The following is a 5998-nucleotide window of genomic DNA, read 5'->3' as shown; positions in this document are numbered from 1 at the left end:
CCAAAATAGTCACGAAACTTGTCCTTCCACAGGTGATGCATGTCTATCCACTTGACATCCACGAAGGTATTCTGCTTGTTCTTGATCACATCCAGATAGATGAGAGCCTGTTGCTTGGTCCAGAACAACTCGGTGCCTCTGAGGATAGCCCGAGGATTCACATAGGGATTGATCTTCCGGCGCTCGACATACTCAGAGGTTGAAATCTCGTCCATGCCCTTAGCTGGTTCCTTTTGCTTGCTGGCAGTGGTCTTGACATTGCGCTTGGGGGCATTGGAGCCCTCTGGGGCTTCATCTTGGGGGTTGCGCAGACACTTGGAGCCAGTGTCACGACTGGGATTGGAATGGCGAGAGCCACCACCTGAGACACAGAACGCAAAAACACCCACAACAGCCAAGAGAGGTTAATGCAAAGACCACAACAACGCAAGTGAAACAAGCAGAAAGCACACATGATAAATGCCTAGAGAGAGATTTGATCCCTACGGTAGTACTGCCAAGTGATGCGGAGCTAAGATAGTAGTACGGATCTTAGACGCGGTAGTACCATGCAAGATCACGGTAGTACCGGGTGTAGGAGCGGTAGTACGACCTTAGCGCCACGGCCGGCGTGGTAATACCGCGTCTGCATAGCGGTAGTACCGCACGGTACGGTAGTACCGCACCTGATGGGCGGTAGTACCGCAAGAGCAGTAGTACCGCACATCGGGCACGGTAGTACCGCACCGCGTCAGATCTGAACTGGTTCAAATATGAAAAAGCCCGCGAAACCACGGCGGTACTACGGTTGGACAAAGCTACCACAAGACAGCATATCAAGTATGTTTCCTACGCATCACGACTCTCCTACATCCTACTCTTGCATAGATTTGGCCTAAAATCTCAAGAACGACAAGTTTCTCCCCAAAAACCTAGAAGCAAGAGAACAACCAAGAAAAAGAGGGATTTGGGGAAAAACCTTGGTCCATGGCAAGAGGAAGTGGTGGGGAACGATCCCACCGGTCGGAATCTGAGGAGAGTGGCCGGAGATGGAGATCCGGCGAGGGCCTCCGGCGCCGTTCTTGAGAGGGAGAGACGTGGAGAGAGAGACAATGAATGGGTATGGGGAGTTGGAACTCCCCTGCCCGAGTCATAACCCCCACGCGCCCTTGACGGCGCGGTAGTACCGTGCCCAGACACGGTAGTACCGCACGGCGCGGTACTTCCAAAGTACCGCACCAGAGCGGTAGTACCGTGCTGTGGCGCGGTAGTACCGTGCCTCCCAAAGCGGTAGTACCGCGCCCAGACGCGGTAGTACCGTGGGCTCAAGAGGATGCACGTTTCGAGCGCACGAAAAACTGGATCTTTGCACAAACCACTCCGAGCCAACACGACACCACAAGACCACGCAACACACAAAACCAGAAAGGCACACGACAAACGAACCAACCACGAGACACCACCTCTCCAAAAGAGAGGGCGGTGGCCGTAGCCACCTATGTTTGAGTCAATTGGTATGGCACCGCGAAGAATTATCCTTGGGTCCATGACCAAAACTCGTCTTTGAAGCACAAGTACCATCAAACATGGCTAATGTGAAAGACTTGATTGATTTATGCATAATGGGGGGAGGGAGAGTTCATTGAGAGAACATCACTCCCCCTATGTCCATGCCTACATCTAAATAGGACAACACGATGAGTATGGTGGGGTGTGCAAGGGTTCAAACAACATTGCTCGAATCGATGATATTTAGCTCATGCCTTAACTCGCGAAATGTTGCTTCATCCAAGGGCTTCGTGAAGATATCTGCAAGGTTATCATGAGTGTTGACGTAGTTGAGCTCGATCTCTCCTCGCCTAATGTGATCCCGGATGAAGTGATACCGGATCTCAATATGCTTCGTCTTGAAGTGTTGCACCGGGTTGAGAGAGATCTTGATGGCACTTTCATTGTCACACCAAAGAGGCACTTTGTCACAAGTGACACCGTAATCCTTTAAAGTTTGCCTCATCCATAAGATTTGTGCACAACAACTACCGGCCGCCACATACTCCGCTTCGGTGGACGAGAGAGACACACAACTTTGCTTTTTGGAAGACCAACTTACCAAAGAGCAACCAAGGAATTGGCACCCTCCGGAAGTGGACTTCCTATCCACTTTGTCTCCCGCCCAATCGGAATCCGAGTACCCTACAAGCTTAAAGTTCGATCCTCTTGGGTACCATAAGCCAAAGTTTGGGGTATGAGCCAAATATCGAAAGATTCGTTTGACCGCCACATAGTGACTTTCCTTAAGTGCGGCTTGAAACCATGCACAAATTCCCACACTCAACATGATGTCCGGTCTAGATGCACAAAGGTAAAGCAAGGATCCAATCATGGAACGATATACCTTTTGATCCACCACTTTACCATTGGGATCTAAGTCAAGTTCGCACTTGGTGGGCATTGGAGTGGAAGCCGGCTTGACGTCACTTAGCTTGAATCTCTTGAGCATGTCTTGAGTGTATTTGGATTGACTGATGAAGGTTCCTTCTCTTTTTGCTTCACTTTGAACCCTAGAAAGAACTTCAACTCTCCCATGGAGGACATCTCAAACTTTGAGGTCATGAGAGCAGCAAATTCCGCATTGAAATCTTGAAAAAAGAGCTAGGTTCCCTTCATCTTTACAATCTTCTGTTATAGTTCTTAAATTGGTGTTCTTTTCCAACTTTCATGTTAGAAAGCAGTGAGTTTTACTTTTTTGACGATGCAACCAAGGTGCTTCTGCGATTTCATATAGATCGGCTAAAGAAAGAAAATACATGGTGGTGTGGTTTATCAAAAGGGAAACTAGGACAAAAACTAAAAGAGAAAAACGAAGAGAAAGTAAGGAAAAAACAACTATGTCGATGCCGGTCGACAAAAAACACAATTGATGAAATGAAGAGATTTTTTCTTTTCCTTTTTGCAAAATCTACAACTGGCAACACTCACGAATTTGTTGATTTGAACTAATTATCAATATCCTATACCCCTTCATAATAAAGGGCATGATGGTATTTTTGAAGATGTAAAAATCTTGAAAAAAGAGCTAGGTTCCCTTCATCTTTACAATCTTCTGTTATAGTTCTTAAATTGGTGTTCTTTTCCAACTTTCATGTTAGAAAGCAGTGAGTTTTACTTTTTTGACGATGCAACCAAGGTGCTTCTGCGATTTCATATAGATCGGCTAAAGAAAGAAAATACATGGTGGTGTGGTTTATCAAAAGGGAAACTAGGACAAAAACTAAAAGAGAAAAACGAAGAGAAAGTAAGGAAAAAACAACTATGTCGATGCTGGTCGACAAAAAAACAATTGATGAAATGAAGAGATTTTTTCTTTTCCTTTTTGCAAAATCTACAACTGGCAACACTCACGAATTTGTTGATTTGAACTAATTTTCAATATCCTATACCCCTTCATAATAAAGGGCATGATGGTATTTTTGAAGATGTAAAAATCTTGAAAAAAGAGCTAGGTTCCCTTCATCTTTACAATCTTCTGTTATAGTTCTTAAATTGGTGTTCTTTTTCAACTTTCATGTTAGAAAGCAGTGAGTTTTACTTTTTTGACGATGCAACCAAGGTGCTTTTGCGATTTCATATAGATCGGCTAAAGAAAGAAAATACATGGTGGTGTGGTTTATCAAAAGGGAAACTAGGACAAAAACTAAAAGAGAAAAACGAAGAGAAAGTAAGGAAAAAACAACTATGTCGATGCCGGTTGACAAAAAACACAATTGATGAAATGAAGAGATTTTTTTCTTTTCCTTTTTGCAAAATCTACAACTGGCAACACTCACGAATTTGTTGATTTGAACTAATTATCAATATCCTATACCCCTTCATAATAAAGGGCATGATGGTATTTTTGAAGATGTAAAAATCTTGAAAAAAGAGCTAGGTTCCCTTCATCTTTACAATCTTCTGTTATAGTTCTTAAATTGGTGTTCTTTTCCAACTTTCATGTTAGAAAGCAGTGAGTTTTACTTTTTTGACGATGCAACCAAGGTGCTTCTGCGATTTCATATAGATCGGCTAAAGAAAGAAAATACATGGTGGTGTGGTTTATCAAAAGGGAAACTAGGACAAAAACTAAAAGAGAAAACAAAGAGAAAGTAAGGAAAAAACAACTATGTCGATGCCGGTCGACAAAAAACACAATTGATGAAATGAAGAGATTTTTTTCTTTTCCTTTTTGCAAAATCTACAACTGGCAACACTCACGAATTTGTTGATTTGAACTAATTTTCAATATCCTATACCCCTTCATAATAAAGGGCATGATGGTATTTTTGAAGATGTAAAAATCTTGAAAAAAGAGCTAGGTTCCCTTCATCTTTACAATCTTCTGTTATAGTTCTTAAATTGGTGTTCTTTTCCAACTTTCATGTTAGAAAGCAGTGAGTTTTACTTTTTTGACGATGCAACCAAGGTGCTTCTGCGATTTCATATAGATCGGCTAAAGAAAGAAAATACATGGTGGTGTGGTTTATCAAAAGGGAAACTAGGACAAAAACTAAAAGAGAAAAACGAAGAGAAAGTAAGGAAAAAACAACTATGTCGATGCCGGTCGACAAAAAACACAATTGATGAAATGAAGAGATTTTTTCTTTTCCTTTTTGCAAAATCTACAACTGGCAACACTCACGAATTTGTTGATTTGAACTAATTTTCAATATCCTATACCCCTTCATAATAAAGGGCATGATGGTATTTTTGAAGATGTAAAAATCTTGAAAAAAGAGCTAGGTTCCCTTCATCTTTACAATCTTCTGTTATAGTTCTTAAATTGGTGTTCTTTTCCAACTTTCATGTTAGAAAGCAGTGAGTTTTACTTTTTTGACGATGCAACCAAGGTGCTTCTGCGATTTCATATAGATCGGCTAAAGAAAGAAAATACATGGTGGTGTGGTTTATCAAAAGGGAAACTAGGACAAAAACTAAAAGAGAAAAACGAAGAGAAAGTAAGGAAAAAACAACTATGTCGATGCCGGTCGACAAAAAACACAATTGATGAAATGAAGAGATTTTTTCTTTTCCTTTTTGCAAAATCTACAACTGGCAACACTCACGAATTTGTTGATTTGAACTAATTTTCAATATCCTATACCCCTTCATAATAAAGGGCATGATGGTATTTTTGAAGATGTAAAAATCTTGAAAAAAGAGCTAGGTTCCCTTCATCTTTACAATCTTCTGTTATAGTTCTTAAATTGGTATTCTTTTCCAACTTTCATGTTAGAAAGCAGTGAGTTTTACTTTTTTGACGATGCAACCAAGGTGCTTCTGCGATTTCATATAGATCGGCTAAAGAAAGAAAATACATGGTGGTGTGGTTTATCAAAAGGGAAACTAGGACAAAAACTAAAAGAGAAAAACGAAGAGAAAGTAAGGAAAAAACAACTATGTCGATGCCGGTCGACAAAAACACAATTGATGTAATGAAGAGATTTTTTTTCTTTTCCTTTTTGCAAAATCTACAACTGGCAACACTCACGAATTTGTTGATTTGAACTAATTTTCAATATCCTATACCCCTTCATAATAAAGGACATGATGGTATTTTTGAAGATGTAAAAATCTTGAAAAAAGAGCTAGGTCGGGTCGCACGAGGAATCAAGCTCCTGACCACGTCTCCCAAACTTCACAACTTACCAGTCCACTACGCTGCCCTTTGGTTATAAAAGTAGCACAAGATTTATAAGAACATACTACGCCGGTGCGCAAAACTAGTCCATCGGCCCATCAATCTGGACCACCCAAGAAAAAATTATGTGTTTTATTCACACTTTTCAAGACTCGATTATCAACTGTAGGCTTTCTGCTTGTGGAGATATTCTAAAATGCCAAAACGCTATATATATGAACGCAACTAAAAAGAACACCTAAAATACTTTTTATGCATGCAACCTGCCTGGCATAGACGACAAATTGATCTAGTAGGACGTTTTCTGTAACAAGATAGGGCCATCTTAGATTTTGACACAGGGAC

This window comes from Triticum urartu, chromosome 3A (assembly GCF_056163025.1).
Source record: "Triticum urartu cultivar PI428250 chromosome 3A, HENAU_Tu73, whole genome shotgun sequence".
NCBI classification, from domain to species: domain Eukaryota; kingdom Viridiplantae; phylum Streptophyta; class Magnoliopsida; order Poales; family Poaceae; genus Triticum; species Triticum urartu.
The sequence above is the reverse complement of the archived record's forward strand: the minus strand, read 5'-3'. Positions refer to the sequence as shown.